At 48.6% G+C, this 27,218-nt stretch overlaps 1 protein-coding gene across 2 annotated transcripts in view; it reads right to left on the reverse strand.

Annotated features, from left to right (window-relative positions):
- CTBP2 (C-terminal binding protein 2) overlaps positions 1-27,218 on the reverse strand; it is a 307,050-nt gene that overhangs the window by 48,103 nt on the left and 231,729 nt on the right. The window lies entirely within an intron of this gene.

The raw sequence follows: 27,218 nt of genomic DNA on the forward strand, positions 1-27,218 counted from the left end.
ACCTAGGGGTCCTAATGGATAACATTCTCACTCTGGAGCCACAAGTAAACTCGGTAATCAAGAAATGTTTCTTCCTCTTGCGAGCAGCAAAAAGGATCCTCCCGTTCCTGTCATTCGCCAACAAAACACTTACCATCATCGCTCTGATCATGTCCAGAGTACACTACGCCAATAGCCTAAAACTGGGCATGCCCAAATGACTTCTAAAAAAACTACAACGCATACAAAATGCAGCAGCCAGACTCCTCCTCAAGCTACCCAGAAGAGAACACATCACACCTGCGCTAAAAATACTACACTGGCTACCACTGAAACAACAAATAATGTTCAAGGCCATGTGCATCACGCACAGAGCAATACACAAACAAGGTACAGAATTCCTAAGCGACAAACTATGCCTACATCAACTGACAAAAACACTAAGATCAAGCACCGACATACGCCTGGAACCAAAACCCTACAACAGAAAAAAACTCGGAGGATCGTCTTTCTCTCACCAGGCACCCAAAACCTGGAGTGACCTACCTAAGAATATAGGGAATACAACAAACCACCTAGCATTCAGGAAACTCCTCAAATCATGGCTCTTCAAATCGTAACCACAGCGGAGACATACTAGAATGCCCAGACATTAAAACAATGATGGAAATAACTCCAACTTCGGCCACTCTCAAATTAGACAAACACTCAAACCAAAGAACCAACCATTCAACAGAGCATAAGACATCATGGAAAACAGCCACTAAGGAAGGCTGCAGAGACTGACCACACACTGAGACGAAAGCCCTCATACGTACCGGACAAACATATCCAGACCGGCAGATGCACCTAGATAGGCGTTGGCCTGCGTCACATCTGAATAGGATTGATTGAAGGACAACATGCCCGCGGCTAGGAAAAACGTGAATGCTAGCGTGTGCCACACCTGGAGTTGTGAATGTTTGCAGACCCACACCTGGATGGATCTCTAAACTCTAGCCTGCGCCGCATCTAGATAAAAGTGTGAATGTTGGCATGACCACACCTGGATGAAGTCCTAAACATCGGCCCGCCCCGCGTCTAGATGGGAATGTAAGGGCCAACAAGTGCCACACTCAGACAGAACTGTGAATGTTAGCATGCTAAAGGTCAGGTAACCCACTAACCAATATAAGCTCAAACTCTGCATACTTATCTCACTCAAAAAACTCACACAACCATCTCTCGCACCACAAGCCGCACGCACTTCACAACACTGCAACAACACATTAGCCGGAGCAACAGCACACGCGGACTGACACCGATCCAATACCTGCACCAAAGCTCAGTATCCGGTGTATACTGAGCTGAAGCTTGCAACAGAACACCACTCCTCTCACTATCCTACTCCCTCTTCACCTTACTAACCCATCCCACCTTATCGTTTACAGATCCGCCAGAGCGCCTGGGGACCAATTCCGTTGGTGACGGTGCGCGGTACAAATACCTTTAACATTCAACAAATCACGGGATCCAATCCCTCCTAAAAAGTATGGGTTTTGCGTTAATGTTATGTTTCCGTACGTGCACTAATGGCAGTTAGTCAATGTATAGTGTCCCGTGTTAGTGTAAGACTGCTGACGTCTAAGGAATACTTTCTCTCCGTTCGCCAGACTGCGGCATGTGCACGAGCTTGTTCTCAAAGTGATCGGCGGGTGTGAGCAGAGTTTCTCGTGGAAGAAGGCCCCACAGCAAGGCCCCACAGCAAGGCAGGTCTTGGGCGGGCTATGGGGCACAAGGCATCCAGCCGACACGAGAGAACGGAGAGAAAGTATTCCTTAGACGTCAGCAGTCTAACACTAACACGGGACACTATACATTGACTAACTGCCATTAGTGCACGTACGGAAACATAACATTAACGCAAAACCCATACTTTTTAGGAGGGATTGGATCCCGTCATTTGTGAATTTCGACTTGGTTAGCCGGTACGCGGGAATTTAGGTAAGCAAAAAGAGACCCTGTTCCTCTATCTGTATTACATGAGTTTTTGATTGCTTTGCTTAGCACAGACACTCTTTGCCTGGTAATAAGAGAGCATATTGATCATTGTCTTAAAACAGGATTTTGCATAATATCTATCTTCTGACTGGGATTGTCAGACTTGCCCTGATAATTATAATTTCACATATGTTTTTGATACATTTGTTGCCAAAACCTGCCCCTACGTGTAAAACCGTGGGGCCTTCAAGAAAGATATGATTAGTGTGTGTTTGATAGTGGGCTGAGGGATTAACCTCGTTTCATATTATTATGTTCATAACCATAGGAACAATGCTTGCGTGTACTGAAGCTCGAAAAACACATGTTTTGATGCACCTATTCTCTTTTATTTCTCTCCGTTTCTGCAGCCTCCTACTCACCCTACCCAACCCCCACCCTCTCGTGTCTGTGATGTTTGGTTTCATTTGGACATTACACCTATTGATTACTTCATGATTATTCTCACACTGGTTGTCAACTTTTACTAATATTTCGGATTCATGCTCCGTTATGTAACACTCGTGTGTGTACAGCTTTATTGTTTTCAAGGCGTGATACTGATATGCCCTGATGTGAGAAAGGCACCGCCTAGTGCCGAAACACCTGTTATCCAAAGGGCATCACTGTATAATAACGTTTTTTTATTTCAATTTATGTACCAAATGGCACCACTCTAAAGATAAAATATACCGAACAACTGCATTTTTGTGTGGCGCATTTTCCTGTGTGGGGAAACACCACGTTCTTCTACTTTTTACAACCATATTCGCCATTATGGAACAGTACTTTATTTAATTTATTAATACGAATTATATCTTTATTTATTAATAAAAATAACAGGGAAAGCAATGCATTTTTGGCACAAAAAACACTCACAGTATTTCCCATTGATAGCAGCGTGGAGGACATGGGCCCTTTACAATGGGGCGAGAAGGTGCAACTTGAACACCAGATGTTGCAGGGGAGCGGGAAACATAAAGCAGGGACGTGGATAGGACAGCATGATATAGGAACGGGATAGGGAGAAAGTGCTCAATTATGGATGGAGGGGTGTGTGAGAACCCTGAAGGTGCTCTCCCAGCTACTCCTCAGGGATCTTCCGTCCAGGTGGCCAGGGAAGGGACATTGCTTTTGGATCCCGACCCTGGGGGCGGACAAGCGAGGGAGGATCACCTGGGTGGAGGGTCCTTGGGGGTTAGGGAGAGGGTGCTGGATGGCGAGACATGGTACCCCCCATTCCCTAATACTGACTTACCCATCCTTCCCTTAGCCTTCATGGGCTGCTCCCATTCATGGCCCTATTTTTCCATGTGAATACCCGCCAAGTACCAAGAAGTGGAAGAGGCAACTAGGAGTAATGCACACTTCCTATTACAAACACCACTCTAGTGCTGGGACGAAGAAGAGGCAACTAGGAGTAATGCACACTTCCTATTACAACCACCACTCTAGTGCTGGGACGAAGAAGAGGCAACTAGGAGTAATGCACACTTCCTATTACAAACACCACTCTAGTGCTGGGACGAAGAAGAGGCAACTAGGAGTAATGCACACTTCCTATTACAAACACCACTCTAGTGCTGGGACGAAGAAGAGGGATATGAAGGCATCCAGTACTGAAGGTCAGGCATGTCCCATTAATTTGGTTCATTATGTTCAGCTAAGACAAGCTAACAACTCACACATGAGGCCCCTTTAATAGGGCTCATGTGTATGAAGGGAAGAGACCCAAACAAGCAGGGGGAGGAGAAACGACGTGGTGGAACGAGACCAGAGGTCGAATGCTGGAGAAGAGGCAGTAAGTGTCAGAAGACACAGGAAGACCAGAGCGCTCCCAGGGGACAGCAGGCAAGTAACAGTTCACAAACCTAAACAAATGGGAACTATATTGAATACCGAACTGAATGGAAATTGCGGTTTGACTGAAACCACGTTACATTGAATACTGAACTGAATGAAAAGTGCTATTTGAATAAAACTAAAGCATATGGAATACAAACTAATATTTGAACTTAAACAGACATAGTGAATGTCAGACTGTACATAAGGAGCACTATGAATGAAACAAAATCAGATTGAAAATAAAACAAACACCTGAGTTTGAAAATAACCAATGTGAGAAAGAATCATGAATCTTATGAAGAAGAGTGTGACACTAACCGAAGAGAATATAAATGTGAGAAGTTAGAAGCACAGAATCTTGTGAAGGAGTCAAACAAGGCCAAGGGGGAGCTTATGGTTGTGCAACCTGTGATGGGTGGACCGTGTGGTCTGACAGCTCCGCCTAGACCAGCAAGCTCCCCACTGTGAAGATCACAGACATCGCAGAGCACATCAAGGAGAAGCATAGGGTTCCTGGTTGCGCGACCTGTGATGGGTGGACTGTGTGGTCTGACAATTCTGCCTAGACCAGCGAGCTCCCCACTGTGAAGATCACAGACATCGCAGAGCACATCAAGGAGAAGCATAGGGTTCCTGGTTCCGCGACCTGTGATGGGTGGACTGTGTGGTCTGACAATTCTGCCTAGACCAGCGAGCTCCCCACTGTGAAGATCACAGATATCGCAGAGCACATCAAGGAGAAGCATAGGGTTCCTGGTTGCGCGACCTGTGATGGGTGGACTGTGTGGTCTGACAATTCTGCCTAGACCAGCGAGCTCCCCACTGTGAAGATCACAGACATCGCAGAGCACATCAAGGAGAAGCATAGGGTTCCTGGTTGTGCGACCTGTGATGGGTGGACTGTGTGGTCTGACAACTCTGCCTAGACCAGCGAGCTCCCCACTGTGAAGATCACAGACAACGCAGAACACATCAAGGTTCCTGGTTGTGTGGACAGAGTGGTCTGATAACTGTGTCTAGACCAGGGAGCCCTAAAAGGTGACAAGCACAAGACCTTGTGAATAAACCACAGCAGAGAACTGTGAAATGAATACTAAAGCAAGCCAGAAAAGGTGGACAAAGAGGACCTATTGTTTTCTTATGTTGAACATTTGAAATCAATATAAGTGCTACAGTTAAATCTTGGGAAGGCAACCCTGAGAGTTGAAGGAACTGAGAAACGATGTCATTGGGAAGGGAACCTCAAGACCTGTCAGAGCACTGATGAGGCAAGTAGTGGAACTGTGTTAAACCTGGGATAGGAATAGCTGAGGCTTCACTTTTTAACACTATTTTGTTGATTTAGAAGAAACACACGCCCTGTTTATTTCTAGATGTGAGGGTAAGCATAGGGCATAGGTTTTGACACAGACAGGCCTTTGCTTTGGACTTATAGACATAGATTGAGCCTCATTCCAAGATTGGAGGTAGTCATGGCGCTATTTGCGCCGTGACTGCCTCCAATAATGGTACCGGCACCGGTCCCGTTCAATGAGGACTTGCCGTTGTAGTCCGACCTTTGTGTGACCTGTAAGTCCCCATTGAAAAAGTCATTCCCCATTCCCATTTGATCCCCCCATAGGGCTCAATGGGAATGGGGAAGGAGCTAATAACGATACCGCAAATTGTGGTACCGTTATTAGCTCTGAAGTCCCTTAACAGGTCCTGTCCATAACGCCTGGTCAGACCAGGCGTTAAAGGAGGGACCCGCTAAGGGACCTTGTAGTAGGGCGGTAAGGGATTACCAGCACCGGTCTCCTTACCGGTGCCCGGTATCCCTTACTGCCCTACTCGGAATGAGGCCCATTGTCTTTAGTTTCTTTAGGTAGAGAAATCCCTACCATAGTTATAGGGCAGGTTAAGCCTTCAACCATCCTGACACTTAATACAGATTCTATTGTTGAATTCACAATCTGTTGTCTGTGTCATCTCTTGATACCATGCCTGTCTCACGGGTGATAGAAACGTGTTGTAGGACTGTGCATGAAGAGAAGGGAGAGAGGAAAACAGGGTGAGGCAGCAGCGTAGGGTGCTAGGAAATAGGTTCTTCAGAAAGAAGGAGGGCTTTGAGGTTGGAATTAAAGAGTTGGAGTAGTAGGGAGAGGAAGAGCATTGCAGAGTGGGGGAGCAAGGAGAGGAGGGAGAGAGCAGAAACGAGAGGGAGCAGAGAGAGCTCGAGTGGTGGCAAGGAGGTGAGCTGAGGAGGATCGTACTGAGCAAGTAGGAGAGTAGGGAGAGAGATGAGCAGGGTGGGGAGAGTCCATGTATAGTCTTGAAGATGATGGGACGTTTATACTTAGCCCTTTGTTTCATAGATGGCCAGCCATTCTGGTGCCGGGCAGAGGAGGTAGAGGTGAAGGGAGAATGCTTTAAAAGTATGCAGACCATGAAGTTAATGACTTGAGGAGTTGAAAAAGCATAGTTGGGAAGTCCATAGAGGAGACTGGCACAGTAGTCGGATCTAGAAAGGACTGAGAAGGAGATTAGCTGTTTAGCAGTATTGAAAGGAAGAAGACAGATCTTTCTGATTTTAAGGATGTTGAGTCTGGCTGCATTGACAGATTTGGAGATGAAGAGCAAGAAGTTGTGTGGTGGGTCGAAGATGACACCAAGGTTATGGGCGGAAGCAGAGTAAAGAAGGTAGTCAGAAGAAAATAGAAGAGGAGGAGAGGACGATATAGCTGTTTGGCTGGGAAGTAGAGAACTTCAGTCTTATTCGAGTTGAGCATGAGCGAGACGCCATCCAATATTTGATGTCGGAGAGACAGTTTGAAATTTTTGACAACAGCTCGTCGGATACGGAGTGAAAGGAGAAGAAGATCTGAGTGCTGTCAGTCTAGAGTTCATAGAAGAAGCAGTAAGAGGAGATCAGTGCACCAAGAGCTGAAGTATAGCGAGTGAAGAGGAGTGGACCGAGGACAGACCCTGGGGGAAGTCCACAGTAAGGGGGGGGGTGAGGAGGTAAGGCTATTCCAGGACACCTGAAAATGTCTGGGAGCAAGTTCTGAATCAAACCAAGTGAGGGCCTTATCTCTGAAACCAAGGAGAGATAATGTAGAGAGAAGGCCAGAATGGTTGACGGTATCGAAGAGAGCAGAGAGGTCAAGAAGAATAAGAATAGATTAACGATTTGCATGACGAGAGGAAGAGATGAAGTTGCTGACATTGAGGAGAGCTGTTTTGATAGAAGGTAGAGGTTGGAAGCCAGATTCAAGAGGGTCCCTGAGGTTGTGACTATTAAGGAACTCAGTGAGTCAATTGAACACTACTCGTTCTACGATTTTGGAATAGTGTGGTCGAAGAGAGACAGGGCGAAAGTTGGGTGTCTTATAGGATATGGGGAAAAGTGGCATTGCCAATAGAGGAGTCGATGAGGGACGTAAGATGTGGAGCAACACTGGGAGTTGTGTGCTTCACAATGTGCATGGTAAGTGGGGGCACGGTAAGGTTTAGCCTTGAGGAGTAGAGCAAGAATCTATATCAGGGTTGGTGTGGGCAAAGGAAGACATAAAAGCAAGAGTGGAGGGTAGGAGTAGTGGTGAAACGTGAGCAGGAGGAGGGGATAGATGGTAAGTAGCAGGGGTACCATGCAAAATATTAGATGCAAAGTAGAGCGCAAGATCATTTGCATAAAGAGTAGAGGAGATGAAGGTGGGTTTAGGAGGTAAGAGAAAGGAGCTGAGTGATCTTTGGAGGCATCTCGGTTGTGAGTATTGAGATGAAATGAGAGAGAGAGATAGAAATCATGTTTGGCAGGGTCAAGAGTAGAGGTATAGTTTTAAAGAGTAGTGTGATAAAGTTGGAGACCAGAGGAGTGTCTTGACCTTTGCGAAGCGTAAAGCTTTTTCCTCATTCTTGTTTTCAGGGTGCAGGTGAGAGGTCTAATGCAGGGCTGTAGAGAGAAGGATGTCAGAGAGAGTGAAGTAAGAGGGAGGCCAGAGGAGAAAGGAGCATAAAGAGCAGTGCTAAAGTTAGTGAAGGCTTCTTCAGGGCATGGAAAGGTGAGTCCAGCGTAGCTGGAGAGTGAGTGGTGGAGGTTAGAGAGCTAGTCAGAGAGTTTCGAGGAGGGAATCTTGCTCTTAGTAGCAGTAGAATATGGAGAGAGTGAGGAGTGGAGATTGAGATGATAGAGTGATAGGAGGGAGAAGGTGCGGTGGAGAAACTAGCGTTGGAGAGTTGAGAGGAGATGAGAATAAGGTTGAGGGAGTTTCCATTTGAATGGGTATGGTAATGTTTTTTTATAAAGCACCTATACACAGGCAAGTGTTTCAAAGCGCTCAAGGGGGGTGGGAACACAGGGAAAAACCACAGTCATTCAAAGCCCTTGAATTTCTGAAGCGATAACAGTCTGCGCAGGCAGATTAAGTGAATAAGGTACATTCAACAATATAGATACAGCAAATAGGCCTGACAGCGATTCTGTGGATTATTTCAAGTGCACAATAAGGGGAGAGACAAGGAAGAAAAGACAGACGATCGTCAGGCAGAGCTGTCTGCAGATCGTTCAAGTGCGGACAGGGATGGGCAGGGGGACCAAGTGCACTAGTCGGTAGAGAATGGGGAAGTGCGGCGAGAGAAGCTCTGAAGCATTTATTGCAAGTGTGGTGGGTAGGTGATTGGGTTGCAGGACCCTGAGGCAAGTGCAGAAGGACTGGCAGGGGGGCCTGGGACCTGTGAGACCCTGAGGTACACCAGACGGCCAGGCAGTAAGCTGTAGGGAGAGAAGGAAGAGCAGAGAGCTAGGTTAGCAGGATAAGGTGAGAGAGAAGGAAGAGGAGAAGAGGAAGGTCTTGAGGAGTTTCCGGAACTTAAGAATATCAGACTCAAGACGGAGGGTGGCAGGGAGGCTGTTCCAGAGGCAGGTTCCTGCTGAGGAAAGGGATCTCCCTCCAAATCTCTGCTTGGAGATCCTGCTCACTCGCAGAAGTTTGGAGGTAGAAGAGCAGAGAGCTTGGGAGGGACAGTATTTAGGAAGGCAACATTGAAGGTAAGTAGGTCCCAGGCCCCAGAAAGCTTTGTGGGCAATGCAGAGGGTCTTGAAGCCAAGGATACGTCTTGCAGTTCTGTTCTGGATGAGTTGCAGAGGGCGCAGAGCAGAAGCAGGGAGGTTGAGGAAGAGGCTGTTGCAGTAGTCCAGCCTAGAGAGAACCAGGGCTCTGGAGACAGTGAGCCGCTAGGGGCAAAGTGAGGAAAGGTAGAGTAGGTAGAGCTGATAGACTTTTTGAGATGTCAGAGATGTGAGAGGAGAAGGATAGAGTGGAGTCGAAGATGACCCCAAGGTTTTTGGCCTCACAGGTGGGGGTGGGTGCGGGGGGGGGGCAAAGGAGGCCAGCCAGAGTGAGAGGGGGAAAGTGGGGGCAGGGGTCCCGATGCGAATAATCTCAGTTTTACTGGCATTGAGCCAAAGGTCGTTTGCAGCGCACCATGACTGGATAGCGGACAGTCAGGTATGAGTGAGGAGGAGGAGGTGGCTGAGGGTAGCCTGAAGGATAGTTGCGTGTCATCAGCGTAACACTGGAAATTAGAGGTGAAAGTGGCAATCACACGTGCCAGGGCGGCCATGTAAGCATTGAAAAACCAGGGGGATAGGTTGGATCCCTGGGGGATGCCGCAGGTAGAGAGGGTGGTACTCAAGAGAAATGTACCAAGTTCGACCTGGGATGGGCGGTTGGAGAGAAAAGAGGTTAACCAAGCCAGAGCATTACCTGTGATTCCCAGGGTGTCACAAAGCTGTGAGATCAGATTGCTGTGGTTAACTGTGTTAAAATCAGAGGAGAGATCAAGGAGAATGAAGACAGAGGAAGTGTTAGTGTCAAGATTTGAGAGCAGGTCTTCACAGGTGTTCAGAAGAGCAGTTTCCGTGCCTCTGGATGCTCTGAAGCCAAACTGATGGTTGTGAAAACAACAGATAGATTCAGTGTGGAGGTTTAGCTTATCCAGGAGTTTGCCCAGGAAAGGAGTGATAGAGATTGGGCGGTAGTTTGATGGAATGGATGGGTCAGCAGAGGGTTTCTTGAGAAGAGGGTGCACAAGGGAGTGCTTGAGAGCAGTTGGAAAAACTCCAGTGGAAAAAGACAGGTTGCAGAGGTCGGCCAAGGCTGGTGCGAGGGAGTCAATGTTGTCCTTGATGATTTTGGAAGGGTAAGGGTCCACTTTCTTGGATGCGGCCTTCATGGACCGGACTTGTCTGACGACCTCATCAGTTGCTACCGGAGAGAGAGAGAAGAGTGGAGGTGGATGTGGAGGTGAGGCCAAAGGAGTCGCAGGTGCCCGTGTGTGCTGTGGTGTGGGGTGAAGGGAGGAGAGGATGCCTTTGGTTTTTGTGGTGAAGTGTGCTGCCAGGGCCAAGCATAGGTCCTGGGTGGGAGTGACAGAAGAAGAGGCTGCTGCAGGATTGGCCAGTTCCTTGCAGACTTGTGAAAGTTCAGCCGTGTTGTTTGATGCTGTGGAGATGCAGGCTTGAATAAAGACTATTTTCTTGGCACGGATGCAGAGTTGATATTGCCTTTGAAGGAGGTGGCAGGCCAGTTTGTCAGATGGTTCACCCAATGAGTTCCATTTCCGCTCAGCTGCCCTACACTTGCGTTTAAGGGCAGCCAGGTCGGAGTCGTACCAAGAGTTGCACTTTTTGGAAGGCTTCAGTCGGACCCTCATGACAGGGGCAAGGATATCGAGAGTGTTGGAGATAGAGAGATTGAGTGTATTGAGGGGTGTGTCAGGGTGGGAGTCAGCCGCAGGAGTGGGAGGAGGAGAGTAGGTAGAGGCAAAGGCAACCACTGTCCCTCTTTTCATGGGTCTGTTGACCTTGAAGCCGAGTGGCTGTGCCGGCTGAGTTGCTGCCAGAGGAGGAGGGGAGCTTCAGGATAGTTTTAAGAAGAGAGTGGTCAGTCCAAGAGAGAGATGTAGTGAGAGGGATAGATAGTGGGAGGTCAGTGGAGATGATGGCATCCAATGTGTGGTCCGCGATGTGAGTGGAGCCAGATGGTAGAATAGAGAGGGAGAGAGAGTCACATAGGTTGCGGAAATGTCCCGATGAGTCAGGGGAGTCCAGATGGATGTTGAGGTCACCCAGCAGTAGGAGTCGAGAGGAGGAGGAGGAGAGTATAGAGGAGGCTAGGACGGCCCATTCAGAAAGGAAGAGAGTGAGCTGCCCAGGAGGATGATAGATGGTGGCCATGAGGAGAGAGAAATTGGCAGAGAGTGAGAGCCTGCAGACTAGGCACTCAAATGACGAGTAGGCCTGAGTAGGGATAATAGACACAGGTGTCCATTCAGGGAAGATCAGTGCTACTCCTCCACCTGCTTTCTTTGGGTGGGCAGAGAGAGGACAGAAGAGAATGAGTGGTTAAGTAGAAGAGAGTTAAAGTCAGTGGATAGAGCAACATAGAGACGGACTGTTGAAGTCACCAATGACAATGAGGTGGTGATCGGGAAGGAGAGAGCCAATTAATTGAGAGACGTGATCAAATAATTGACCCACTGGACCACGTGGCCCGTAAATAGAGATAATATGGGCCTCATTGCAAGCTCCGGACCACATGGCTATGAGAATGCCTGCAGGGCACAGGTACCGTTAACAACAGTGCCGCTGCTTCATGGTTCCCATTCCCATGGAGTCCTGTTGGAATCCATGGGAATGGGAAATTACCGTACCGCAGCCACCGCCTGTGATATCCTGGTAACACCGGGATGTCAGGAGGCAGAAACTGTAATGCAAGGTTGCTGGCAACCCACTGGTAGCACCGGCTGGTTACCAGCAATCTCGTAATGAGGGCCAATGTATTCGAATGAGGGAGAATTTGCCGGAGATATGGTAGTAGGAGAGATAGGACGTTTGGAGGATGAAAATAGTCCTACACCACCACGCCCGCCAGTGGGGCGGGGAGAGTGGGTGAAGGTGTAGGCAGGGTTATTAAGTGTAGCAAGGGTTGCAGAGTCAGAGGGAGAGATCCAAGTTTCAATGAGGGTAAGGAGGTCAAGAGAAGGAGAATTAAAAAGGAAGAAGTCAGAGGAAAAGGAGGTTTTCTTGCAGACAGGCTGCACATTCCGAAGAGCAATAGAAAGAGAGTGAGATGTATAAGTGCAGTGACGTTGAATCTGAGAAATAGAGAGCCAAATGGGTAGATGCCTGAAGAGGATGTGTATTGGAGGTTATGATCGGAGTAGGTTTTGCGGATAGAAAGAGTAGTGGCGCAGGAAGAGGGGTGACGTCAAGGAGAAGAGATGTTAGGCATGGGGAGAGGGTTAAGATGGTTCTGTGCAGAGGAGAGTGAAGAGAGAAGAGGCAGGGAAAGGAAGCGATATCATGAGAAGTGCATGGTGAGGGCGAGGCTGAGAAGAAGCGATGAAGGGTCCTCACAGACATAGCAGGACACAGCAAAACAAAGGCTCATAGACAAAGAAGCTGCTAAAAGTGTGGTCTTCACCCTTCACAGTTATACCCTGAAGTGGGATGCCACTGGCTGGACACCGTTGGGAGCTCAGACGGGATGACACACAGTCTTTTAGGGGTTAAAGTTAATTGTACTAGTAGAGGTTAAAGCATACCTCTTCACTGTACCATTTTATAGCAGTTGCAGTGACATAACCTGGATGAATTCTAGCTGGCTTCCTCTTAGCCAGGCAAAGATGGGAGAGTCCTGGTAACACTCAGAAGGAATCCCTCCTTTCACTTCCTCTCCATCTTATTTTTGGAAAATGTATCAAGTTGTTATCTCAGGTAAAATGCAAAGAAAATATTGGATCTAAAGGTCAATGCCATTCGCAAGGGATACTTTTCAATATCTGGTGACTACCGGGGATTCGTCCATTCATGCCCTTGGGAAAAGGGACTAGTCGCTTGGACGGGTGCAAGAGTTATTAGCTGAGTCCAGGTGACTCAAAACGGAGAGGTTTCTGACCGTAAGTAAAGGGATCATGTTCCAGCTGTTCACAGGAATCAGGTGTGGAGGTGTGGCTTCCCGTAGAAAATTCATCTTAAAAATATCTCCATCCTTTGCAAATGTCTTCAATGGGGCTGCTCCTGCCTACATTCAGGATGGCATCACACGGTGTATCCCAGGATGTAACCTTTGCTTCACGATGCCATCACGCGGTGTATCTCAGGATGGAACCTTTGCTACCTTTAGGAGAGCATCCCACAGCGTATCCCAGGATGGAACCTATGCTACCTTCGGGAGAGCATCACACAGTGCATCCCAGGATGGAGCCTATGCTACCTTCGGGAGAGCATCACACAGTGCATCCCAGGATGGAGCCTTTGCTACCTTCAGGATAGCCTCACACTGTGTATCCCAGGATGGAACCTTTGCAACCTTTAGGAGGGCATCACTCAATGTATCCCAGGATGGAACCTATGCTACCTTCAGGATAGCATCACATGGTGTATCCCATGATGGAACCTTTGCTACCTTCAGGGTGGCATCACACACTGTATCCCAGGATGGAACCTTTGCAACCTTTAGGAGGGCATCACTCAATGTATCCCAGGATGGAACCTATGCTACCTTCAGGATAGCATCACATGGTGTATCCCATGATGGAACCTTTGCTACCTTCAAGATGGCATCACATGGTGTATCCCATGATGGAACCTTTGCTACCTTCAAGATGGCATCACATGGTGTATCCCAGGCTAAGACCTAGGCTACCTTCAGGAGAGCATCCCACGGCGTATCCCAGTATGGAACCTATGCTACCTTCAGGAGAGCATCCCACGGTGTATCCCAGGATGGAACCTTTGCTTCAGGATGGCATCACACGGTGTATTCCATTATGGAGCCTTTGCTACCTTCAGGAGAGCATCACACGGTGTATCCCAGGATGGAACCTAGGCTACCTTTAGGAGAGCATTGCACAGTGTATCCCAGGATGGAGCCTTAGCTACCTCCAGGAGAGCATCACACAGTGTACCCCAGGATGTAACCTTTGCTACCTTCAGGATGGCCTCACATGGTGTATCCCAGGATGTAACCTTTGCTAACTTCAGGAGAGCATGCCATGGTATATCCCAGGATGGAGCCTTTGCTACCTTCAGGATAACCCTACACAATGTACCCCAGGATGGAACCTTTGCTACCTTCAGGATAGCCTCACACCGTGCATTCCAGGATGGAACCTTTGCTATCTTCAGGGTGGCATCACACATAGTATCCCAGGATGGAACCTTGGCTACCTTCAGTATAGCCTCACATGGTGTATCCCAGGATGGAACCTTTGCTACCTATAGGGTGGCATTACACAATGTATGCCAGGATGGAACATTTGCTACCTTTAGGAGAGCATCACACCGTGCATCCCAGGATGGAACCTTTGCTATCTTCAGGGTGGCATCACACAGTGTACCCCAGGATAGAGCCTTGGCTACCTTCAGGAGAGCATCACACAGTGTACCCCAGGATGTAACCTTTGCTACCTTCAGGATGGCCTCGCATGGTGTATCCCAGGATGTAACCTTTGCTAACTACAGGAGAGCATCCCACGGTATATCCCAGGATGGAGCCTTTGCTACCTTCAGGATAACCCTACACAATGTACCCCAGGATGGAACCTTTGCTACCTTCAGGATAGCCTCACACCGTGCATCCCAGGATGGAACCTTTGCTATCTTCAGGGTGGCATCACACATAGTATCCCAGGATGGAACCTTGGCTACCTTCAGTATAGCCTCACATGGTGTATCCCAGGGTGGAACCTTTGCTACCTATAGGGTGGCATTACCCAGTGTATGCCAGGATGGAACATTTGCTACCTTTAGGAGAGCATCACACCGTGCATCCCAGGATGGAACCTTTGCTATCTTCAGGGTGGCATCACACAGTGTATCCCAGGATAGAGACTTGGCTACCTTCAGGAGAGCATCACACAGTGTATCCCAGGAAGTAACCTTTGCTACCTTCAGGAGAACATCCCACAGTGTATCCCAGGATGGAACCTTTGCTACCTTCAGGAGAACATCCCACAGTGTATCTCAGGATGGAACCTTTGCTACCTTCAGGAGAGCATTACACAGTGTATACTAGGATGGAACCTTTGCTACCTTCACTATAGCCTCACACAGTGTATCCCTGGATGGAACCTTTGCTATCTTCAGGGTGGCATCACACAGTGCATCCCAGGATGTAACCTTTGCTACCTTCAGGAGAGCATTCCACAGTGTGTCCCAGGATGTAACCTGTGCTACCTTCAGGGTGGCATCACGCAGTGTATGCCGGATGGAACCTTTGCTACCTTTAGGAGAGCATTGCAAAGTGCATCCCAGGATGGAACCTTTACTACCTTCAGGAGAGCATCCCCCACTGTATCCCAGGATTGAGCCTTTGCTACCTTCAGGAGAGCATCCCACAGTTCATTCCAGGATGGAACCTTTGCTACCTTCAGGAGAGCATCCCACAGTATATCCCAGGTTGGAACCTTTACTACCTTCAGGAGAGCATCCCACAGTGTATCCCAGGATGGAGCCTTTGCTACCTTCAGGAGAGCATCACACAGTGTATCCCAGGAAGGAACCTTTGCTACCTTCAGGATAGCATCACATGGTGTATCCCAGGATTGAATCTTTGCTACATTCAGGATAGTATAACACGGTGTATCCTAGGATGGAACCTTTGCTACCTTCAGGAGATCATCCCACGGTATATCCCAGGATGGAGCAGATGCTACCTTCAGGAGATCATCCCACAGTGTATCCCAGGATGGAAACGTTGCTACCTTCAGGAGATCATCCCACAGTGTATCCCAGGATGGAAACGTTGCTACCTTCAGGAAAGCATCCCACAGTGTATCCCAGGATGGAACCTTTGCTACCTTCAGGATGGCCTCACATGGTGTATCCCAGGATGGAATCTTTGCTACCTACAGGATGGCCTCACATAGTGTATCCCAGGATGGAACCTTTTCTACCTTCAGGATAGCATCACATGGTGTATCCCAGGATGGAGCCTTTGCTACTTTCAGGAGAGCATCACACAGTGTATCCCAGGGTGGAGCCTTTGCTACCTTCAGGATAGCCCCAGACAATGTATCCCAGGATGGAACCTTTGCTACCTTCAGGATAGCATCACATGGTGTATCCCAGGATGGAGCCTTTGCTACCTTCAGGATAGCCCCAGACAATGTATCCCAGGATGGAACCTTTGCTACCTTCAAGATAGCATCACATGGTGTATCCCATGATGGAACCTTTGCTACCTTCAGGAGATCATCAAACAGTGTATCCCAGGATGGAAACTTTACTACCTTCAGGTTAGCATCACACAGTGTATCCCAAGATGGAAACTTTGCTATCTTCAAGATAGCATCACATGGTGTATCCCATGATGGAACCTTTGCTACCTTCAGGGTGGCATCACACACTGTATCCCAGGATGGAACCTTTGCAACCTTTAGGAGGGCATCACTCAATGTATCCCAGGATGTAACCTTTGCTAACTTCAGGAGAGCATGCCACGGTATATCCCAGGATGGAGCCTTTGCTACCTTCAGGATAACCCTACACAATGTACCCCAGGATGGAACCTATGCTACCTTCAGGATAGCATCACATGGTGTATCCCAGGATGGAGCCTTTGCTACCTTCAGGATGGCATCACATGGTGTATCCCAGGCTAAGACCGAGGCTACCTTCAGGAGAGCATCCCACGGCGTATCCCAGTATGGAACCTATGCTACCTTCAGGAGAGCATCCCACAGTGTATCCGAGGATGGAACCTTTGCTTCAGGATGGCATCACACGGTGTATTCCAGTATGGAGCCTTTGCTACCTTCAGGAGAGCATCACACGGTGTATCCCAGTATGGAGCCTTTGCTACCTTCAGGATAGCATCACACAGTGTATCCCAGGATGGAACCTAGGCTACCTTTAGGAGAGCATTGCACAGTGTATCCCAGGATGGAGCCTTAGCTACCTTCAGGTTGGCCTCACATGATGTATCCCAGGATGGAACCTTTGCTACCTCCAGGAGAGCATCACACAGTGTACCCCAGGATGTAACCTTTGCTACCTTCAGGATGGCCTCACATGGTGTATCCCAGGATGTAACCTTTGCTAACTTCAGGAGAGCATGCCACGGTATATCCCAGGATGGTGCCTTTGCTACCTTCAGGATAACCCTACACAATGTACCCCAGGATGGAACCTTTGCTACCTTCAGGAAAGCCTCACACCGTGCATCCCAGGATGGAACCTTTGCTATCTTCAGGGTGGCATCACACATAGTATCCCAGGATGGAACCTTGGCTACCTTCAGTATAGCCTCACATGGTGTATCCCAGGATGGAACCTTTGCTAACTATAGGGTGGCATTACACAGTGTATGCCAGGATGGAACATTTGCTACCTTTAGGAGAGCATCACACCGTGCATCCCAGGATGGAACCTTTGCTATCTTCAGGGTGGCATTACACAGTGTATCCCAGGATAGAGCCTTGGCTACCTTCAGGAGAGCATCACACAGTGTACCCCAGGATGTAACCTTTGCTACCTTCAGGATGGCCTCGCATGGTGTATCCCAGGATGTAACCTTTGCTAACTTCAGGAGAGCATCCCACGGTATATCCCAGGATGGAGCCTTGGCTACCTTCAGGATAACCCTACACAATGTACCCCAGGATGGAACCTTTACTACCTTCAGGATAGCCTCACACCGTGCATCCCAGGATGGAACCTTTGCTATCTTCAGGGTGGCATCACACATAGTATCCCAGGATGGAACCTTGGCTACCTTCACTATAGCCTCACATGGTGTATCCCAGGATGGAACCTTTGCTACCTATAGGGTGGCATTACCCAGTGTATGCCAGGATGGAACATTTGCTACCTTTAGGAGAGCATCACACTGTGCATCCCAGGATGGAACCTTTGCTATCTTCAGGGTGGCATCACACAGTGTATCCCAGGATAGAGACTTGGCTACCTTCAGGAGAGCATCACACAGAGTATCCCAGGATGTAACCTTTGCTACCTTCAGGAGAGCATCCCACAGTGTATCCCAGGATAGAACCTTTGCTACCTTCAGGAGACCATCCCACAGTGTATCCCAGGATGGAACCTTTGCTACCTTCAGGAGAACATCCCACAGTGTATCTCAGGATGGAACCTTTGCTACCTTCAGGAGAGCATTACACAGTGTATACTAGGATGGAACCTTTGCTACCTTCAGTATAGCCTCACACAGTGTATCCCTGGATGGAACCTTTGCTACCTTCAGGAGATCATCCTACGGTATATCCCAGGATGGAACAGATGCTACCTTCAGGATAGCATCACATGGTGTATCCCAGGATGGATCCTTTGCTACCTTCAGGATAGCATCACACAGTGTATCCCAGGATGGAACCTTTGCTACCTTCAGGATGGCCTCACATGGTGTATCCTAGGATGGAACCTTTGCTACCTACAGGATGGCCTCACATAGTGTATCCCAGGATGGAACCTTTTCTACCTTCAGGATAGCATCACATGGTGTATCCCAGGATGGAGCCTTTGCTACTTTCAGGAGAGCATCACACAGTGTATCCCAGGATGGAGCCTTTGCTACCTTCAGGATAGCCCCAGACAATGTATCCCAGGATGGAACCTTTGCTACCTTCAGGATAGCGTCACATGGTGTATCCCAGGATGGAGCCTTTGCTACCTTCAGGTTAGCATCACACAGTGTATCCCAAGATGGAAACTTTGCTATCTTCAAGCTAGCATCACATGGTGTAGCCCATGATGGAACCTTTGCTACCTTCGGGAGATCATCCCACAGTGTATCCCAGGATGGAAACTTTGCTTCCTTCAGGAGATCATCCCACAGTGTATCCCAGGATGGAAACGTTACTACCTTCAGGAGAGCATCCAACGGTGTATCCCATGATGGAACGTTTGTTATCTTCAGAATGGCCTCACATGGTGTATCCCAGGATAGAACCGTTGCTACCTTCAGGAGAGCATCCCACAGTGTATCCCAGGATGGAGCCTTTGCTACCTTCAGGATAGCATCTCACAGTGTATCCCAGGATGGAGCCTTTGCTACCTTCAGGAGAGCATCACACAGTGTATCCCAGGATGGAACTTTGCTACCTTCAGGAGAACATCACACAGTGTATCCCAGGATGGAACCTTTGATACCTTCAGGAGAGCATCACACAGTGTATCTCAGGATGGAACCTAGGCTACCTTCAGGAGAGCATCACACAGTGTATCCCAGGATGGAACTTTGCTACCTTCAGGATAGCATCACACAGTGTATCCCAGGATGGAGCCTTTGCTACCTTCAGGATGGCCTCACATGGTGTGTCCCAGGATGGAACCTTTGCTACCTTCAGGAGAGCATCGCACAGTGTACCCCAGGATGGAACCTTTGCTACCTTCAGGATGTCATCACATGGTATATCCCAGGATGGAGCTTTGCTACCTTCAGGAAGACATCACACGGTGTATCCCAGGATGGAACCTTTGCTACCTTCAGGATGGCATCAGACAGTGTATCCCAGAATGGAACCTTTGCTACCTTCAGGATAGCATCACATGGTGTATCCCAGGATAGAGCCTTTGCTACCTTCAGGATGGCCTCACATGGTGTGTCTCAGGATGAAACCTGTGCTACCTTCAGGAGAGCATCACACAGTGTACCCCAAGATGGCGCCTTTGCTACCTTCATCATAGCATCTCACTGTGTATCCCAGGAAACTTTGCTATCTTCAGGATAGCCTCACATAGTATATCCCAGGATGGAACCTTTGCTACCTTCAGGATAGCATCATATGGTGTATCCCAGAATGTAACCTTTGCTACCTTCAGGAGAGCATCACACGGTGTATCCCAGGATGTATCCTTTGCTACCTTCAGGAGAGCATCACGCAGTATATCCCAGGATGGAACCTTTGCTACCTTCAGGAGAGCATTGCACAGTGTATCCCAGGATGGAACCTTTTCTACCTTTAGGAGAGCATTGCACAGTGTATCCCAGGATGGAACCTTTGCTACCTTCAGAATAGCCTCAGAAGGTGTATCCCAGGATGGAACCTTTGCTACCTTTAGGAGAGCATTGCAGTGTATCTCAGGAAGGAACCTTTGCTACCTTCAGTATAGCCTCACACAGTGTATCCCAGGCTGGAATCTAGGCTACCTTCAGGAGAGCATCACACCGTGCATCCCAGGAACCTTTGCTATCTTCAGGATAGCCTCACACACCGTATCCCAGGATGGAACCTTTGCTACCTTCAGTTTAGCCTCACAAAGTGTATCCCAGGCTGGAATTTAGACTACCTTCAGTATAGCCTCACACGGTGTATCCCAGGATGTAACCTTTGCTACCTTCAGGAGAGCATCACACGGTGTATCCCAGGATGTATCCTTTGCTACCTTCAGGAGAGCATCACACAGTATATCCCAGGATGGAACCTTTGCTACCTTCAGGAGAGCATCACACAGTGTATCCCAGGATGGAACCTTTGCTACCTTTAGGAGAGCATTGCACAGTGCATCCCAGGATGGAACCTTTTCTACCTTTAGGGGAGCATTGCACAGTGTATCCCAGGATGGAACCTTTGCTACCTTCAGAATAGCCTCACAAGGTGTATCCCAGGATGGAACCTTTGCTACCTTTAGGACAGCATTGCAGTGTATCTCAGGATGGAACCTTTGCTACCTTCAGTATAGCCTCACACGGTGTATCCCAGGCTGGAATCTAGGCTACCTTCAGGAGAGCATCACACTGTGCATCCCAGGATGGAACCTTTGCTATCTTCAGGGTGGCATCACACAGTGTATCTCAGGATGGAGCCTTTGCTACCTTCAGGAGAGAATCACACAGTGTATCCAGGGATGTAACCTTTGCTACATTCAGGATGGCATCACACAGTGTATGCCAGGATGTAACCTTTTGCTACCTTCAGGAGAGCATCACACAGTGTATCCCAGGATGGAACCTTTGCTACCTTCAGGAGAGCATCACACAGTGTATCCCAGGATGGAACCTTTGCTACCTTCAGGAGAGCCTCACATGGTGTATCCCTGGATGGAACCTTTTCTACCTTCAGGATGTCATCATATGGTATATCCCAGGATGGAGCCTTTGCTACCTTCAGGGTAGCATCACACAGTGTATTCCAGGATGGAACCTTTGCTACCTTCAGGAGAGCATCACATGGTGTATCCCAGGATGGAGCCTTTGCTACCTCCAGGATAGCATCTCACTGTGTATCCCAGGAACCTTTGCTATCTTCAGGATAGCCTCACATGGTGTATCCCAGGATGGAACCTTTGCTACCTTCAGGGTGGCATCACACAGTGTATGCCCGGATGGAACCTTTGCTACCTTTAGGAGAGCATCACACCGTGCATCCCAGGATGGAACCTTTGCTATCTTCAGTATAGCCTCACACGGTGCATCCCAGGCTGGAATCTAGGCTACCTTCAGGAGAGCATCACTCGGTGCATCCCAGGATGGAACCTTTGCTATCTTCAGGGTGGCATCATACAGTGTATCCCAGGATGGAGCTTTTGCTACCTTCAGGAGAGCATCACACAGTGTATCCCAGGATGGAAACGTTGCTACCTGCAGGAGAGCATCCCATAGTGTATCCCAGGATGGAACCTTTGCTTCAGGATGGCATCACACGGTGTATTCCAGTATGGAGCCTTTGCTACCTTCAGGAGAGCATCACACGGTGTATCCCAGTATGGAGCCTTTGCTACCTTCAGGATAGCATCACACAGTGTATCCCAGGATGGAACCTAGGCTACCTTTAGGAGAGCATTGCACAGTGTATCCCAGGATGGAGCCTTAGCTACCTTCAGGTTGGCCTCACATGATGTATCCCAGGATGGAACCTTTGCTACCTCCAGGAGAGCATCACACAGTGTACCCCAGGATGTAACCTTTGCTACCTTCAGGATGGCCTCACATGGTGTAACCCAGGATGTAACCTTTGCTAACTTCAGGAGAGCATGCCACGGTATATCCCAGGATGGTGCCTTTGCTACCTTCAGGATAACCCTACACAATGTACCCCAGGATGGAACCTTTGCTACCTTCAGGATAGCCTCACACCGTGCATCCCAGGATGGAACCTTTGCTATCTTCAGGGTGGCATCACACATAGTATCCCAGGATGGAACCTTGGCTACCTTCAGTATAGCCTCACATGGTGTATCCCAGGATGGAACCTTTGCTAACTATAGGGTGGCATTACACAGTGTATGCCAGGATGGAACATTTGCTACCTTTAGGAGAGCATCACACCGTGCATCCCAGGATGGAACCTTTGCTATCTTCAGGGTGGCATCACACAGTGTATCCCAGGATAGAGCCTTGGCTACCTTCAGGAGAGCATCACACAGTGTACCCCAGGATGTAACCTTTGCTACCTTCAGGATGGCCTCGCATGGTGTATCCCAGGATGTAACCTTTGCTAACTTCAGGAGAGCATCCCACGGTATATCCCAGGATGGAGCCTTGGCTACCTTCAGGATAACCCTACACAATGTACCCCAGGATGGAACCTTTGCTACCTTCAGGATAGCCTCACACCGTGCATCCCAGGATGGAACCTTTGCTATCTTCAGGGTGGCATCACACATAGTATCCCAGGATGGAACCTTGGCTACCTTCACTATAGCCTCACATGGTGTATCCCAGGATGGAACCTTTGCTACCTATAGGGTGGCATTACCCAGTGTATGCCAGGATGGAACATTTGCTACCTTTAGGAGAGCATCACACCGTGCATCCCAGGATGGAACCTTTGTTATCTTCAGGGTGGCATCACACAGTGTATCCCAGGATAGAGACTTGGCTACCTTCAGGAGAGCATCACACAGAGTATCCCAGGATGTAACCTTTGCTACCTTCAGGAGAGCATCCCACAGTGTATCCCAGGATAGAACCTTTGCTACCTTCAGGAGACCATCCCACAGTGTATCCCAGGATGGAACCTTTGCTACCTTCAGGAGAACATCCCACAGTGTATCTCAGGATGGAACCTTTGCTACCTTCAGGAGAGCATTACACAGTGTATACTAGGATGGAACCTTTGCTACCTTCAGTATAGCCTCACACAGTGTATCCCTGGATGGAACCTTTGCTACCTTCAGGAGATCATCCTACGGTATATCCCAGGATGGAACAGATGCTACCTTCAGGATAGCATCACATGGTGTATCCCAGGATGGATCCTTTGCTACCTTCAGGATAGCATCACACAGTGTATCCCAGGATGGAACCTTTGCTACCTTCAGGATGGCCTCACATGGTGTATCCTAGGATGGAACCTTTGCTACCTACAGGATGGCCTCACATAGTGTATCCCAGGATGGAACCTTTTCTACCTTCAGGATAGCATCACATGGTGTATCCCAGGATGGAGCCTTTGCTACTTTCAGGAGAGCATCACACAGTGTATCCCAGGATGGAGCCTTTGCTACCTTCAGGATAGCCCCAGACAATGTATCCCAGGATGGAACCTTTGCTACCTTCAGGATAGCGTCACATGGTGTATCCCAGGATGGAGCCTTTGCTACCTTCAGGTTAGCATCACACAGTGTATCCCAAGATGGAAACTTTGCTATCTTCAAGCTAGCATCACATGGTGTAGCCCATGATGGAACCTTTGCTACCTTCAGGAGATCATCCCACAGTGTATCCCAGGATGGAAACTTTGCTTCCTTCAGGAGATCATCCCACAGTGTATCCCAGGATGGAAACGTTACTACCTTCAGGAGAGCATCCAACGGTGTATCCCATGATGGAACGTTTGTTATCTTCAGAATGGCCTCACATGGTGTATCCCAGGATAGAACCATTGCTACCTTCAGGAGAGCATCCCACAGTGTATCCCAGGATGGAGCCTTTGCTACCTTCAGGATAGCATCTCACAGTGTATCCCAGGATGGAGCCTTTGCTACCTTCAGGAGAGCATCACACAGTGTATCCCAGGATGGAACTTTGCTACCTTCAGGAGAACATCACACAGTGTATCCCAGGATGGAACCTTTGATACCTTCAGGAGAGCATCACACAGTGTATCTCAGGATGGAACCTAGGCTACCTTCAGGAGAGCATCACACAGTGTATCCCAGGATGGAACTTTGCTACCTTCAGGATAGCATCACACAGTGTATCCCAGGATGGAGCCTTTGCTACCTTCAGGATGGCCTCACATGGTGTGTCCCAGGATGGAACCTTTGCTACCTTCAGGAGAGCATCACACAGTGTACCCCAGGATGGAACCTTTGCTACCTTCAGGATGTCATCACATGGTATATCCCAGGATGGAGCTTTGCTACCTTCAGGAAGACATCACACGGTGTATCCCAGGATGGAACCTTTGCTACCTTCAGGATGGCATCAGACAGTGTATCCCAGAATGGAACCTTTGCTACCTTCAGGATAGCATCACATGGTGTATCCCAGGATAGAGCCTTTGCTACCTTCAGGATGGCCTCACATGGTGTGTCTCAGGATGAAACCTGTGCTACCTTCAGGAGAGCATCACACAGTGTACCCCAAGATGGCGCCTTTGCTACCTTCATCATAGCATCTCACTGTGTATCCCAGGAACCTTTGCTATCTTCAGGATAGCCTCACATAGTATATCCCAGGATCGAACCTTTGCTACCTTCAGGATAGCATCATATGGTGTATCCCAGAATGTAACCTTTGCTACCTTCAGGAGAGCATCACACGGTGTATCCCAGGATGTATCCTTTGCTACCTTCAGGAGAGCATCACGCAGTATATCCCAGGATGGAACCTTTGCTACCTTCAGGAGAGCATCACACAGTGGATCCCAGGATGGAACCTTTGCTACCTTTAGGAGAGCATTGCACAGTGTATCCCAGGATGGAACCTTTTCTACCTTTAGGAGAGCATTGCACAGTGTATCCCAGGATGGAACCTTTGCTACCTTCAGAATAGCCTCAGAAGGTGTATCCCAGGATGGAACCTTTGCTACCTTTAGGAGAGCATTGCAGTGTATCTCAGGATGGAACCTTTGCTACCTTCAGTATAGCCTCACACAGTGTATCCCAGGCTGGAATCTAGGCTACCTTCAGGAGAGCATCACACCGTGCATCCCAGGAACCTTTGCTATCTTCAGGATAGCCTCACACACCGTATCCCAGGATGGAACCTTTGCTACCTTCAGTTTAGCCTCACAAAGTGTATCCCAGGCTGGAATTTAGACTACCTTCAGTATAGCCTCACACGGTGTATCCCAGGATGTAACCTTTGCTACCTTCAGGAGAGCATCACACGGTGTATCCCAGGATGTATCCTTTGCTACCTTCAGGAGAGCATCACACAGTATATCCCAGGATGGAACCTTTGCTACCTTCAGGAGAGCATCACACAGTGTATCCCAGGATGGAACCTTTGCTACCTTTAGGAGAGCATTGCACAGTGCATCCCAGGATGGAACCTTTTCTACCTTTAGGGGAGCATTGCACAGTGTATCCCAGGATGGAACCTTTGCTACCTTCAGAATAGCCTCACAAGGTGTATCCCAGGATGGAACCTTTGCTACCTTTAGGACAGCATTGCAGTGTATCTCAGGATGGAACCTTTGCTACCTTCAGTATAGCCTCACACGGTGTATCCCAGGCTGGAATCTAGGCTACCTTCAGGAGAGCATCACACTGTGCATCCCAGGATGGAACCTTTGCTATCTTCAGGGTGGCATCACACAGTGTATCTCAGGATGGAGCCTTTGCTACCTTCAGGAGAGAATCACACAGTGTATCCCAGGATGTAACCTTTGCTACATTCAGGATGGCATCACACAGTGTATGCCAGGATGTAACCTTTTGCTACCTTCAGGAGAGCATCACACAGTGTATCCCAGGATGGAACCTTTGCTACCTTCAGGAGAGCATCACACAGTGTATCCCAGGATGGAACCTTTGCTACCTTCAGGAGAGCCTCACATGGTGTGTCCCTGGATGGAACCTTTTCTACCTTCAGGATGTCATCATATGGTATATCCCAGGATGGAGCCTTTGCTACCTTCAGGGTAGCATCACACAGTGTATTCCAGGATGGAACCTTTGCTACCTTCAGGAGAGCATCACATGGTGTATCCCAGGATGGAGCCTTTGCTACCTTCAGGATAGCATCTCACTGTGTATCCCAGGAACCTTTGCTATCTTCAGGATAGCCTCACATGGTGTATCCCAGGATGGAACCTTTGCTACCATCAGGGTGGCATCACACAGTGTATGCCCGGATGGAACCTTTGCTACCTTTAGGAGAGCATCACACCGTGCATCCCAGGATGGAACCTTTGCTATCTTCAGTATAGCCTCACACGGTGCATCCCAGGCTGGAATATAGGCTACCTTCAGGAGAGCATCACTCGGTGCATCCCAGGATGGAACCTTTGCTATCTTCAGGGTGGCATCATACAGTGTATCCCAGGATGGAGCTTTTGCTACCTTCAGGAGAGCATCACACAGTGTATCCCAGGATGGAAACGTTGCTACCTGCAGGAGAGCATCCCACAGTGTATCCCAGGATGGAACCTTTGCTACCACCTTCAGGAGAGCAAACCACAGTGTATCCCAGGATGGAACCTTTTCTACCTTCAGGAGAGCATCCCACGGTGTATCACAGGATGGAACCTTTGCTACCTTTAGGAGAGCATTGCACAGTGTATCCCAGGATGGAACCTTTGCTACCTTCAGAATAGCCTCACACGGTGTATCCCAGGATGGAACCTTTGCTATCTTCAGGGTGGCATCACACAGTGTATCCCAGGATGGAGCCTTTGCTACCATCAGGAGAGCATCACACAGTGTATCCCAGGATGGAACCTTTGCTACCTTCAGGAGAACATCACACAATGTATCCTAGGAAGGAACCTTTGCTACCTTCAGGATAGCATCACACGGTATATCTCAGGATGGAACCTTTGCTACCTTTAGGAGAGCATTGCACAGTGTATGCCAGGATGGAACCTTTGCTACTTTCAGAATAGCCTCACACAGTGTATCCCAGGATGGAACCTTTTCTACCTTTAGGATAGCATCTCACGGTATATCCCAGGATGGCACTTAGGCTACATTCAGGAGAGCATCCCACAGTGTATCCCAGGATGGAACCTTTGCTACCTTCAGGATAGCCTCACACAGTGTATCCCAGGATGGAACTGATTCTACCTTCAGGATAGCCTCACACAGTGTATCCTAGGATGGAACCCTTGCTACCTTCATGATGGCATCACATGGTGTATCCTAGGATGGAACCTTTGCTAACTTCAGGATGACATTACACAGTGTATACCAGGATGGAACCTTTGCTACCTTCAGGATAGCCTCACATGGTATATCCTAGGATGGAACCTTCGCTACCTTC

This window comes from Ambystoma mexicanum, chromosome 8 (genome assembly GCF_040938575.1).
Source record: "Ambystoma mexicanum isolate Mex_15411 chromosome 8, UKY_AmexF1_1, whole genome shotgun sequence".
NCBI classification, from domain to species: domain Eukaryota; kingdom Metazoa; phylum Chordata; class Amphibia; order Caudata; family Ambystomatidae; genus Ambystoma; species Ambystoma mexicanum.